This window comes from Teleopsis dalmanni, chromosome 2, assembly GCF_002237135.1.
Source record: "Teleopsis dalmanni isolate 2A chromosome 2, ASM223713v2, whole genome shotgun sequence".
NCBI lineage: Eukaryota > Metazoa > Arthropoda > Insecta > Diptera > Diopsidae > Teleopsis > Teleopsis dalmanni.
This window is the reverse complement of record NC_051847.1, coordinates 226,841,021-226,855,678: the sequence shown is the minus strand read 5'-3', so window position 1 is coordinate 226,855,678 and position 14,658 is coordinate 226,841,021.

The window sequence follows — 14,658 nt, the reverse complement described above, 5'->3', positions numbered from 1 at the left end:
CTAACCAGCGCTACAATGGTTTTTTTTTTATAGCAAATCTGGAAGAAAAATCTTGTAAATGTGCAAATGATCTATACTATTTACATTTCCGTATGATATAACTAGTTTAGTTAATCCTACACAGATCAACAGAGCACTTATCGTGCTTAACTCCGCTTGATTGCAATGAATATTATTAGTTCGAGTGCTTTCACCATCCACAGATAATAGCCTAAAAAAATTTAAAAAAAAGCACTAATAAAGGACTCTGCCATTGCATCGATGCTGCAACGATTGCATATTCCGACAAGTCTACTCTGCAGAAGTTACAATTATGATATGTTAATTCATCGCTTTCTATGTCTTTGTCTGGTACAAGAGACAAAGGGACTTCAATGTCTTGCAGACTGTTTCTTCGCTGTTCTAATAGAGATAATAAAAATAAACTAATTGGATCTACTCAGTTCTATCTGGAAAACCAAATAGTTTAACAATGAGAATACGAAAAATAACAACGGTTAGTGGAATTCACCTCTCCCAGGCAATTTTTAAAATCATCACAATGAACAACAGATGTCGCCGAGTAGAGGCGCTGACAATTTCATCAGTACATGTATTCTCAATCTATCCTAAGCACCTATGGTACTCTTAGTGTCTTAGAGTTTTATAATTCACAACCAACTTAATGTATATAAAATGATGGGTGGAAGTGAGAAGATGACAAATAACTCTAATATCGAAACTTCCATTGTTTTTTACGAATGCAGACCAAGACCGACAATATACCTATAAATAGTATAAACTAAGCAGAAAACCTATTTTATTACTTTGATATATTCTAGTATATATTGAACTTGAACCCTTACTGTAAGATTTCCATTGAAATCAAATTGCCTTTGGTGTGCTTTCTCATCCAAATACCAAACGTTCATTGATACTTTCAGTAAAATAAAAACTTAAGTTTTGTTTAACTAAAACGGTTTTCTGCAAATATTTTGAATATTTTTCATTTTTAGCTGATGAAATGTCATTTAATTGCCAAGATTAAAGACACTTGAATAAGTTCATCAAAAGCTTACTTTAAATAATAAATTTAAATGCAGTGAAAGTAATTTATTGTGTCTTTTACTTCTCATTTAACATATGTAAATTATTTTACAATAATAAAAGCGAACAGAAAGGTAACATAATGTCTTATTAAAACGTTTCACTTTTATATATATTCCACCTGTTAAAATATATCAAAGTATAATAGACAAAAAAATTATTAAAAACCTAATAGAACAAAAAAAATTAATAAATACAGAGCGAAACATTTGAATTTCACGAGTGTTTTTAATACACAATCCATCGCACACAAAACGAATGGTTTAGAAATTGCGACCTCACAGACACTCCACTTCGAGCGCACATATCAAGATTTCCATAATTCACAAACATTAGAACAAATTATACAGGTTAATGGAGTAGGTTACTATAATAACAACAACATTACCTTCAGCCAGCAGTGTCGGTAGCGTACAGTAGCACTTCTACCACAAAGTCTTCGAACAAGAACAAGTCAACCTTCGAAGGTGCGAAGGTGCGAAGAACAAGAAACCACACCTAATAAGCTGCCCAAGCTTTACCCAGCGACTTTGTAATGAAAGCAAAAAATTATCATAACAATAACAAAAACAAATCCGACTATGGAAGAAAAACGCAAGCGTTCGAGAACTTAGCCTAGTTCCGAACCTGTTTCCAGTAAGCGCCTGCTGACCAACTTGATCAACCCAATGTCAACTCAATGAAAGTGAACCTCTGCACTTAATTAACTTAATAAACTTAATTAACGGCCTCTGCTCGCTGCACAGTGGCAACGATAGTGTACGACTTTGAAGTTCCTTGACATGAGACCGCTGTGTCCAACATGATTAATGCAACATTAATGATCGAACTCGCCGCAGACTGCGGTGAAACGCTTCTGCAGACCTTTCAATTCTAAATGCCGCACGTTCATTCATCGATTCATCGCTCTATCGATTGATCGATTTTTTGTTTTGAGTTGACGTCGCTTTTGATTGTTAATGTGTCTAACCACTTTATGTCATCGCAGTTCAAGAAACTCGGGTAAGCGCTCATTTGCATACCTAAAACCATGTTACCTTTTCAATATGTTAATTGCAATCTTATTATGTTTTAATTAATTGATCGCAGCTAATCTGATCAAGCGTGATAAAATTGAGGCAGGTGCGAGGTGAAGTGTGACAAACGATTTGTAATTAACGTAATTTTTATTTAAGATATCGTAAGCTTCTTAAACGGGACAATTTATTTTTTGGATAGCAGTTTCCAATTAAATGTTTTTCTTCAAATAAAATTTACACCAGATTTTTAAGAGTATTCAGTTTTAGAGCCAATAAAGAGAATATAGGTTTATTTCTCCAAAACAAGGCTTTAACATTGTATTTTCCATGAAAACCAATCCTTTTAATAATGCTAGCTAACTAGCATAATATTATTATTATATTTTGCTGTATCATTAAAAATGTTTATTCCGAAGTTTCATTCAAAACTTTCCAAGAATAACCAGACATTCTTAAGAAGTTAACTTTTACTTTTGCGTTTGCGACACAATTTCAATATTTTTTGGTGATGTTAACTAGCATTTGACGTTTTTGGTACTGCTTTAAATTAAATCTTTTACACCTCTTCTCTTTTTCATTTTTGGTGCTAATGTATAGAACTTTTGCTTATTTATGCTAGCATATTAACCGTTTTTGTGCTGTTAGTTAGCACTTTTGATCATTTTAAGTACTGGTTTAGTTAAATTATTCTTGCCCGTCGTATCTTGTTGATTTTTAGTGAACTACGAAAATTGGTTTAGAAATGAATGAGAGATACTGTCAAAAATTTGCTTTACTCGCACACCGAATTCCTTGCAGGTGACTATATCTTTGAAACTGTCAACGATTTAATCAACAACTATATCAGATGAATACCAGAGAAAAAATTATCACAGCCAATAGGTGTAATGTGTGAAATTAGGATGTATAACTAACTCTCGACTAACAAAATTTGCGATCTATAGGTTATCGCTCTACTTGTGCTTCTGTATGGCGCAGAAGGCTATCACAGAAAAATGAAGCAGCACTGTGAGTGTTGCTTTTCAAAAAAAAAGAGTTCTTCATAAGATCTTAGTTTCTCTATGAGTTGACGATATCTACCACCTCTGAAAGGAATCACGAGCTGTACGAGCTTTATAACACCCAAATGGTCTTTGGCTTGGTGATGTGATGAGAATGGATGACAATGCTACTGTTGACATATGAGTTGTACACAAAATGCTCATGCAATGATTTTATTATTATTAAATTTAATTTAATGAAGTAAGATTCTGATAAGCTACAATGAAAAATTTGTTTGATATAAAGGAAAAAGAGGTGGACGAAGAAGGCACGCAAACTTCATCCTGGAGAGGATCCTGGAGAGGAATGCTGTGTAGTTACCAAACGATTTCAATATATAAACCACATCATATAATATTATGAATAGTTCAGTAGAATGTCTCAAAGAGATCGACTTTGTTATCAATATTTTTCCAACACAAATACCACTGCTTTTGTTATTGTTTTTATTGTTGTATGTATGCAAGGATGCGCCAGTATGAATGTAAGTAAATCTTAGATTTGCTGAAAGGTTAAAATATTGACTGTAAATTTAATAAATTCCATACTATCAAATTAATATATTAATTAATTAATCATTTTTAACTCAGTTGAGCTTTTGACAGATTTGACTAATTTTATTTGCATTTTAAATCACTTTCAATGCCTGATTTAATTACTGTAGGTATTGAGGTCTGAGATCTCGCTGCCAAAAAAGGGAATTTCGAAACGGCAGAAAAGAGATGGATGATTGTCTGTAATTTAAGCATTTTCAAATTTGTTTTAGTTTAATTGGCGATTTAAAATTGATGTAGGGAATAGAATGCATGCCTAATGGAATAAGCAACCATAAGATTCATTTACTGCGCAACAGCACTCAAATGACTAGCTCCTGGCAAATGCTCCTATGCTCCTTGCACATCCCATAAAGTTCCACTCAATTAAAGGCATTTTAAAGGCTCAGCAAATTAGTAAAGATCATGAATTGAAGTGATTCTCTTCTCTTTAAACACTTTTATTGTATATTTGCTGTAGATAAAGTATCATCGTAATTAACTGTTTTCCCAAAAATGTGTTTTTCTTTCTTTTTTCTTACATTTAAATCAATTTTGTGTTAACTGATTCCTGAACTTTAGTTCAAAGTCTATCAAAAGTACTCCTTGCAGCATGCAATGAGCCTTTGAATGGAATTACTGTGGTCCAAGCAGTACAAGTAGCAGTGCTACCTACCGGTAGTACGAGGTGCTTTTGGTAAAAAATTAATTCATTACTCTCATGCTCTGTAGTCAGAGCTGCACTTCCGCATTATTAAGTTTATTATAAGATTTGTGATTAGTTTAGCGTTCTTTGAAATCGTAAAATAATTTCATCACATTTAAACCAAAAATTTATGGCATTCTTATAAAAACACAAAACTGAAGTTATTTATACGTTCGAATATGAGCTGCAAATAACGTCTCTGCCTCAAGCAAATGTTTTAATTAAGCATTTTCCGTGTTGCACACGAATTTAATGCTGCAAAACAGCATTCTTAATCGCGAATTACTGTTTACTTGCCACCATTAAGTGATTAAAATATTTGCGAAAGAACACTGCAACTTGATATGTTTCGGTGTTTTATATAAAAATAGTATATTAATGAAATCTAACTAAGACTGACAACTGGGTTATCTTAATTTTTTTTTATTAAATAGAATATCATAAATAACTTATGTTAAATGTGTGTTAGCTTAAATCACCTCACATAAGATTGGACATAAAAAGTCAGTTGGGTACAATAAAAGGATGATGGGTCTATGTGTTACGATGATGCAGAACGATGGTAATTGCAGCGGTCACATTCTTCAAAGTCCAAATGTCAAAAACTATATAACAATTAAATATTTGATTGCAGTTAACAAAAATTGAAATGAAGTGCTACACGTATGAGGGCAAGGTCATGCGCTAGTGGGAGAAGTGCTATGATATTTCCAAAACCATCTATTTTAGTTTATTTTTGTAATTTCTTTTATTAATTAACTGTTTCTAAAGTACTTCATCTAGAATTTTGGTCTTGTGGTAGTATCATCCGAACAATTTACAATATATATTAAAGCATCCAATAAATCAGATATATCCCGGCATATATACTGCTAAGAGCCATTCTCTGAAACAGCTAATAATCTTTAAAACTGAATTTAATTCGTATATAAATTGGTACTAGAGTACATATATGCGACTTAACAATGTACTTAATCAAAGCACAGATGTTGATCTTGAGATCCGAAATAGATTCTAAGAACGGCCGGGTCTACAACTTACGTAACTTAACAATGTACTTTATCAAGTACAGACGTTGATCTTGAGGTCCAAAAAAGATTCTAAGAACGGCCGGGTCCACATCCCGCAGCTATCTAGTACCATTCAGCAGCTCCGCAAAAGGACTACACAAGCTGGCTCCAACGGGTTACTACAACAACTTCTGGAAGTCCATCAACAACTTGAAGCAGAATAATTGAGATCAAGTTTTGACATAGCACACTATTCGTGGTTCCACTTCCACTTTATAGCAGAACGCAAAAGTAAAGTAATTGTAAAATGTAATGAAAGAAAGAAAATAAGTATATAGTTGGAATAATTTTTTGTGATCAGAAAATTTAGACAGACGATTTAGAAGAATATTATCTGACCCTTATCCATTAGACAGTGTCTAAGCTAGAGCTTCTCTGAACGAGCCTAAAAATTTCCAATTTATACATGTTTTTAGTTGACAGATGACACTTTATATGTATGTAAAAATTACTTTTATAATTTAATTTTAACCGGTTATCTACGCCTATTTTCTTGTTGTATGGAGAATGTCGAAGAGGAATCACCAACACACCTTCTTTTACAGTGTCCTGCTATTGTTAGACATTTTCAATTCACTAAGAGAGATAAATTCTATTTCCCTAACTTCTGTCAATGACTTTGTGGCCAGTACTGAATGGTTATAGTGACAGATGTCAAATTTTTAAGGGTATCACAATGAACCTCAACATCTAAGTGCGTTTTCGGACAGTATCCTAATCTAACCTAGTGTATTGCAGTGATTACGATCTACATTGTAGACGATACGAGTTAGATCAAAATTCAACCCTTTGAAAATTAATATATTCTTCGAAACATTGAATTATCTTCCAGTTTTACAAATGTTTCGCGTATCACTTATTGCAATTTGTTGAAAATATATTCTTCAAACAAGGTCTACGAGGCCGTATCAGCTTTCTCTTACCAGATGGAAAAGTAAACAATGGGTTATATGATTTCGTCCTGGTTAAAATTTTAAAATTCAGTTTAATGAAATGCATTCATCTTGAGGATGAATGTAGCATTCTTGAAGACAGCGTATAAAAATCCAACAAAATAAACATTTGTGACCGACCACCTTTTGGCTATGGAACCACAGACTGAACATTCAAACAAGATTTTGAAGAACCTATTCTATGTATATTAGATTAACACATGCGACTTTTAATATCTTTAACCACAGCATATCCGTATTATGACAGCCTGATTTTATCACATTAAAAAATAATTAAGTTAAAGTCATAGTTGATATATACACCAATATATTTAGTATTTTTTTAATGACTTATATGAAGCCAATACCTGATTCTAAAAATAAAAACTTCCAAGCCAGGACAGATGCATTCTTAACTATCTTCACTCTCCTTTTCTTCATACTAACTCTACATTGAATATATATGTAAAACTTATATTTATGTATAATTTTTATTTATAATATAAATTACGTCCAACTGTAATTTTATTGTTAATTATTAGATATAAAATCTGTTTAACCATCAGTTTTTATTAGTAATCCAAGCACGAATCAAACCGTTCCTCTTACTTGTGTTGATTAACACTTCATTTATATGTCCAGCCGCCTCATTAGGCGTTCCCGTAATTTATTCTTCCGTCTCCATAAATAAAACTCTACGTTTGTGCAAAACGCGACTTAATTGCCTTTTTATTGGAAATTAAAATGCATCGAACTCCATAAGTGCATAAAAACTTAATAATTAATTTACTCATTGCACCATTTGTGGAGCGTTTAACGATTGAACCAACATAGCTAAAATCTTCAAAGAAGATCAACTTCATCATACTTGCATCTTGTCGCTTGACTCTAGGTTATTGCGATGGCATTAAATCATCTCTCTACGCTGCTTTGATTCTTAGAAACCTGGATAGGAATGCTACGAGTTGGCCTAGAAAAAATGATAATTTCCCACGGGGAATGTTGAAAGAAAACTATATTAGAGGTAATAAAGCAATACGCTATGATAGAAAGGAGATTATGGCAACACACTCGCCTTAAAGAAAAATATGGAAGAATATAGGGAAAAAATCTTCGGTGAAGTTATGACATTAATGGACAATGTCTCAGTAGAGTGCAGCCTATTACATACCAGGACTGCAGTCGTATTTCTTCCGTGGTTGGCGTAACTGTCAATTCAAGTGTCAAACGCTTCGTATGATATATTTAAATGTCATTTCTAATTCAATATATGGGTGTGTGAATGAGTGTGTGAGTGTGTGAGTATGTGAGTGAGCGTGTGTTATATAAAAAATTCCACAATTTAAAATATCAATTTTGCTAAAATGCAAATAGTGACGATAAAAATTGATGAGCCAATCAAGTGGAACCGCGATTGGGTAAATTGTGGATTCGCCAGCTAAGCCAAACCAGTACTATGCTAGGCCGAGCCTAAATGGCTGCTGTCTTCTCTAAGTTGTGACATATCACACAATTGCTTGAAGTGTCATGACTATTGACATTTTTGTCCCAATTTCAGTAGATAAAAGTTCAACGTGGAGCTGTTGTTGCAGCGATGAAAAGTGCCAATAAAAATAGAGAAAATGGAAACATATCATGGAAACGCATCTGAAGATAACTGAAGTTGACAACGATTTCGGTGTCCATTTTTGGTATGAGACACAATTGCCTTTGCAAAATTGGAAAAAATTGTTTTATGCGGGTGCACTTGCGCACACATTTCCATATCATTAATGCCAGCAGCTGAGATCGTTGAGATCTTTGAGATCGTTGGCTTCTGGCACATGTTCGTTGACCAATTCTTGCCCTGAGCTCAGCACAAAATATGCGAAGAATAAAGTAGTGTTTAGAAAAATTTCATCTCAGATTTTTGTAATTTTATTTTTTAATTTTATCGCAGCTGACAGCCGAAAGGCATGATCACACTCTACCAACATGGAGAGTGTGAAGGTGGTTAAATGTAACTAATAACCAAATGCAAATGATGATCATTAAATTTTCGTCAGGAACTCTGTCATATCTTTCATTACCATAATGGGATGTTTTATATTTTGTGTTGCAGTATTTAATAAATAAAATATGCAAACATTCTCAAAGAGAAAACACTTCTATGGCATAAAGTGTTGAATAGTTATCGAGTCCTTTACCGTTCTAATATTTATTCATTTTCAACAATAGTATCAGATTTTTCAGGTTTATTTCAGCATTTCAACTACTGAATAGTAAACACTGAAATGGATTAAAGTTAGCCTAGATGAACTCTAATATGGCGGAAGTGACATTTTATACCCCTTTTATGTCTCTTGTATTATAATTTTATCATAGTCAAATAATCTTTCCAATTGTATTATGTTGAGGCTAGTTGAGTCAGCGCACTTGAGCACTTTTACTCTCTATTAACTGCAAGGTTTCTCCATAACCCCTCTCTACGCCTTGACTAGATTATTGTTTATCACTTCATCAGACTTAGCAATAAATGACCTCAGATCTGCTTACCTCCACGAGGAGCCTATAATCATTCTGAGATTTGATAACGCTGTGTTGGTAAGTCTGTCAGATTTCGCAAATAATTTCAGGGCTCTATGCTTTATGTATTTTTTTTTTTGTATGGTATCAATCCTGATGTCCCTGAGCCAGCCAGTTTAATCTAACCTAACTTAATGACTTTCTCTGTCGCTGGCATGTTAAGGTATTACAAGTGTAATGAAAACGTGACCCACAATTGCTTACAAAATTACCAAATCAAAAATTACCAAGAAATTCATAAACCTTTACGACTTTCAAACATCCTCTCCTCAGTTAATAGAGAAAACAAAAGATATCCTCAAAATCTGAAAGCCGTCAGCAAAATATATAGTTTTCAAATATCCTATGTAAACTCACATACTCTGTATGTGAATGAAAGATCTGAATCTTTACATAGCCCTTCAAAAAAGCCAACAGTATAAATAGACATCAGATTAAGTTGTGCAAGTAGTTGCAGATTTCATATCCAAATAAAGTAACTCATTTAAATACCTGGCTATAAAGCATTCACCGATAACGATATGACTCACAAACTTGTGCAAAAACATGCACCAATATCTTCCTTCGTAGCATTCGAAGACCGTTAATACTTAGCAAAATTGAACGAGAATATCTTAATAGGGTTTTAATAGTCCAGACAACTTATTTCAATCAATAACCCAAATCACACGTTTGTCTTGCGGAATAGATGTGAAATAATTTTATTGGTTGCTTCTATTTATTAGAAGTCATACCACTTTCCATCTCTCCAATCTCATCTATTCATGTCATACAATTGTCAGGAATCGAGTCCAGTAAGTCCATTCGACTTTCATTGAACTAAATGAGATCTGGGAGCTGTTACAAAGAGGTATTGTTAGGTTGACAATTGCTTTGTTTTAACAAACTAAACTAAAAAGATTTTCTTCAAGGATAAGACAATCAAATAGGTCATGTACATTCTAATAATAAATAAACATGCAGTTGATTCAAAAACATATAGTGGAACTCCAAACCGTTTAATTGTAACTATATTCTTTTTCCAAACTTGAGGAAATAGTTAAGTATCTCATTTCTTCCCTTCCAAACTATTACAAGATGCTTGATGTGTATATTTTATGAGGAATTTTATAAATGTGTTTTTGTTTAATTTTATCCTCTTATTTAATTATAATTCTTTGAAACAGTAAGTAAATTTCTGTGATCTCTCATTTAAAACGAATCTGATCATTTAAGAAGAAAAATTATAAAAAAATCCACATACATTTATCAATTTTGCACCAAGAAAAAATCTTTCATTGCGTTTAACGTAAACAATTTATGAAATTTTAATCCGAACCATTTTTGAGCTATATTAACAACAAATAAAGAATTTCCGCTCAACAACCTTGCAACATATCAAATACTACATGGCAAACACCTTCTTTAAATCCATGCAACCAACTCAACTCAAAGCAATTCTACCACGTCCCCAAACCAATTAAATAAGCCGTTTGGTCTGGCGATGTTGCCGTCATTGGACTTGCGACTGTTGGAAATAAATTCGCAGCATTTATATTAGCCATTGGCGACATAACAAAAACGAGTGCTACAAAAAGTGGAAAGACAACCACGCCACCTGCTACAAATGATTTACTTACACAACAACAGTGGCTGCAGTTGCCACTGAAATTGATCGCACGAAAACTAGTCCAGCACCGCCTCAGCTGCCTCAGCCGCCTTAGCCGCCCAGTCTAAGCAGCTAGCAAATCATTCAAATAGAAACGGCGACAAATCTACATAGCAACCTAAAGCTATCCCACTAAAGCCAATTCGATCCAGTCGAGCACTCCAACAAGAGCGGCGACTTGACGGTGGATTATGACATTATTGTCGATTCTGCCCATGGATCTTCATGTAACGCTTGTAGTTAACATCTGTTTTGTTACGCGATCTATCAGCACTGTGAGCGTCTGGAGCACTGGTCGCAACGATCGCCATCGATCGCGTTTAAAAATGCTCGTAAATTAATTAAAAATTTTAAACTTCAATGATTATTAGCCATGAAGAGTTGTCGGTGCAGTTTAATTTTGTTATCGCTCGCTGATCTTTTGAGTCAGAGCCACGTAAATGTTTTCCAACAGTTAAGGATAACGTACAGTTGAGTCTGTCCGTCGGTCTGCATTTAGTTAAAGCGAATCCAGTACATGGAACCCGTTTTGCATTTCTGATTTCTGCAAAGTGACGCAATTCATTAGCGTTAATTTGCGCTGATCCAAAAACATCAACACTGATGGAAATGGCGAGTATGGAAATGGATCGCAAGCAAGCGGCTTGATTGAAAGACGCAGCCAAAGTGGCCGGTATTAACAGGGCGTGTTGCTTAGGTGACAACTCAAGCAGTTACGCATCAGCATTTGAGGAATTTAATTGTTGGTTAAATTGGCTTAAATTGTTGCACGCTGCGCTGAGTCTGTGAATAAAGCGGCAAATCTTGGAAGATTGCTGATGAATTGACATTGGATTTAAAGAGAATTCGTTAATTGATATTTAGTCACTTTTATGGCTTAATCTGCCATTTATTCTAAACCAGCTATTTCACCACAATCTTTATTTATGGGCTTTATTATCAGCAAATCATGTCTCACAGAACTGAAAAAATTTGCTTTTAGAAACACAAAAATTGGGACAACCTATTTTAATCTTTCTTAATAATGGGTGATATGAAAAGTATCCATGGTTCTTTGGCATATTTTTGAGCAACATTTTCTTTATTGAAAATCAATTTTAATCAGGTATTTATTGGCCATTATTATTAATAACCTTTTGTCATTTTTCGGGTAGCTACATAATTCCATCGGAAGTACAGAAGTTCGTTATTTTAACGGCGAAAAACTTGGCCAAGTGATTTTCAGTGGCATTTCGGCCGGTCAATTTTTTACCATTTAAAGAATTTTGCAGAGACCGAAATAAATGGTAGTTAGATGGCGCAAGGTATGGGTTATGCGGCAGGTATATCAAAACTTCCCACTTTCGGTCGCTTTTCCTTGATCGTTTTGTTTAGCTTAAGTCGAATCAAAAAAATAAAGCAAACCCTTAAAAAAATTTATTTATAAGAATTTCATTTTTCTGAACTCGGTCATCAATTTAAATTTATAACGTTCTGCTGATATCTATTAACTATACATCTATTATCTTCAGGGACCGTAACAGTTATCATAAAAAAAATAAAAATCATCTTATAACTGTTATCATATGCATTTTAAAATAAAACTCAAAAAATAATAATTATTATATGCCTTTTATTTTTTTCGCGCAGCAATAACTCTTAAAATTTGCTTCTTATTTTAAAACGCACAAATAACTGGTATACTTGCGTTATATAATATAAAAAGCAAGAGTATCGCGCAAATTCTGCGCGATATTTTTAAAATGAAAATATAAAATGCAATTTTCATACAAGGTAGTTTTTGCAATTCCATAGAAAATGTTTGAAAAGGTTGGTGCAGGTAAAGATTTAGTTCAGTTTTTTTGTTTTTGTATTTTGCATTTATATTTTGTATTTACATTCGTATTTTGTAGGAGAACAAATTTGTATGTAAAATACAAAAACAAAAAACTGAACTAAATCTTTACCTACACCAACCTTTTCAAACATTTTCTATGGAATTGCAAAAACAACTACCTTGTATGAAAATTGCATTTTATATTTTCATTTTAAAAATATCGCGCAGAATTTGCGCGATACTCTTGCTTTTTATATTATATAACGCAAGTATACCAGTTATTTGTGCGTTTTAAAATAAGAAGCAAATTTTAAGAGTTATTTCTGCGCGAAAAAAATAAAAAGCATATAATAATTATTATTTTTGATGAATATAATAAAAATCAAATTTAATTATTATTTTTTGAGTTTTATTTTAAAAAGCTCATATATAAAAAGCATGCATAATATTAAGGATAAAAGTTATTAGAATGATAACTATTTACTTAAATAAGAGTTTAGACAACTTTTTGTTGCTGCTTTTTTTCATAAAAAATTTTAAAATAACTGTTATTTTCGGTCCCTGATTATCTTTTATTTTTATCTTTAAATGCATTTTTTTTTTTGTGCCACATTTAACTCGCTATTACCTGGAATTGAATACATAATCGAAGCTTAGGGAATGACCTCATCTATTTTAATCTAGTTTAATCATTTTTATAGGAAGTCGTCTTTACAGCTCCTAGGAATGTCACTATGTACCGGTATATGTTCTAATATTAACCACTGAACACCCTGAAGTAATCCTAGCTACCTTATTTCACTTTTCACGTTGTTAATGCCATCGTATGGACTGTTGATGATATTGATGTTTTATGACCTATGTACTCTCTGATATATGTTTTTATCTATTCTACTTGCACTGATTTCTATTCGAAACTAAGTTTCATTGCGCATGTAAACGCAATACGAGACTCATTTTCTCTTCCCAGTTTTTAATCCATTCAGCCACGGATCCGTATCTGGAATCCAAATACTTTTGATTCATGAACTAAAATAGTCAATTTCAAATTTATTAACATTTTTATAAAAATAAAAATTGTTTAAATTGTTTAAATTGTTCGGAATTCCTTTCGGTAGAAACTATTTCAAATTGTTGACAGAAGACCTAAATAAAGTGAAACCTACATGAATGCATGAACATTTTACGATGATGCAAAAAATGAGCCGTAGAAAAAGTTTAAGACTTGCGTTTGGAAATGGAAATAAATTTTGTTTGTTTGCAGAGTTCAGGCGAATCTTACAAACAACACCGATTGAAGGCTCTGCAAAAAGAAAAGCAGGTGAGAAATAAAAATATTCGAAACTTAAAGAAAATCACTTTCAATCATTGGCTTTCTGTGAACTACTCGTACTTGAATGCTTCTGCTATGTGCCTCTGATAACATTGTGATGCGGCATCGATCACGGAGTACCACAACAATATCCGAATAAAATTATACAATTTACAGCCCACTAGTGTGGTCGTAACATCACCTATAAAATAATTTACATAAACGAAGACTAAATCAAATGAATTTTACAATATCTATAAAATCGAGAAAGTCAATCTAAAAAAGAAGATCTGTGCCATTACAACAGAAATTCGCTAGTAACAAATGGAACTGTTTTGTGTGTTATTGAACATTTGTTCCAAATATAAAACTGTTTCGGTGGGAAGAGTGTGGATTTTGATAAACTAGTTCGCTAATTCATCCAAGTCAAGTGCATTATTTTATTTATTTTTTATTTTATTCAATTTTCCCTTGTATAGGGAGATATAATTATTAACCCATTTCCACACCAGTGATTGCGATTCAGATTCCTTATATCCCCACCCAATCGTTAACAATAATTTTACCATGAGAACTCGCACAAGAGAAGATTACTAAGCCAGATTGATTGCAATATAAAGAGAGATTAAAGATAGCCGTACACTGACTGGTCACTGATAGACCAAAGCACAAGTGCTGGAATCTATTGCGAGAACTAAGCGATTTATGTACAACTTTACTTCAATATATCAGGCAGAAGATTTTATTAATCTAATAACCTGTTTTCACGTTGTGAACATGGACTTACAGAAAAAGGGAAGTCAATTTTCTCTCTAATGGGAGAAATATACTATACGAGATAGTGCACAGATGTAAGAGAAACTCTAAGGTAACTTCAGCTTTAATACCTGATAAGGTCGTGAGACTTGGTGTTTCCTCAATTAAGTCTCA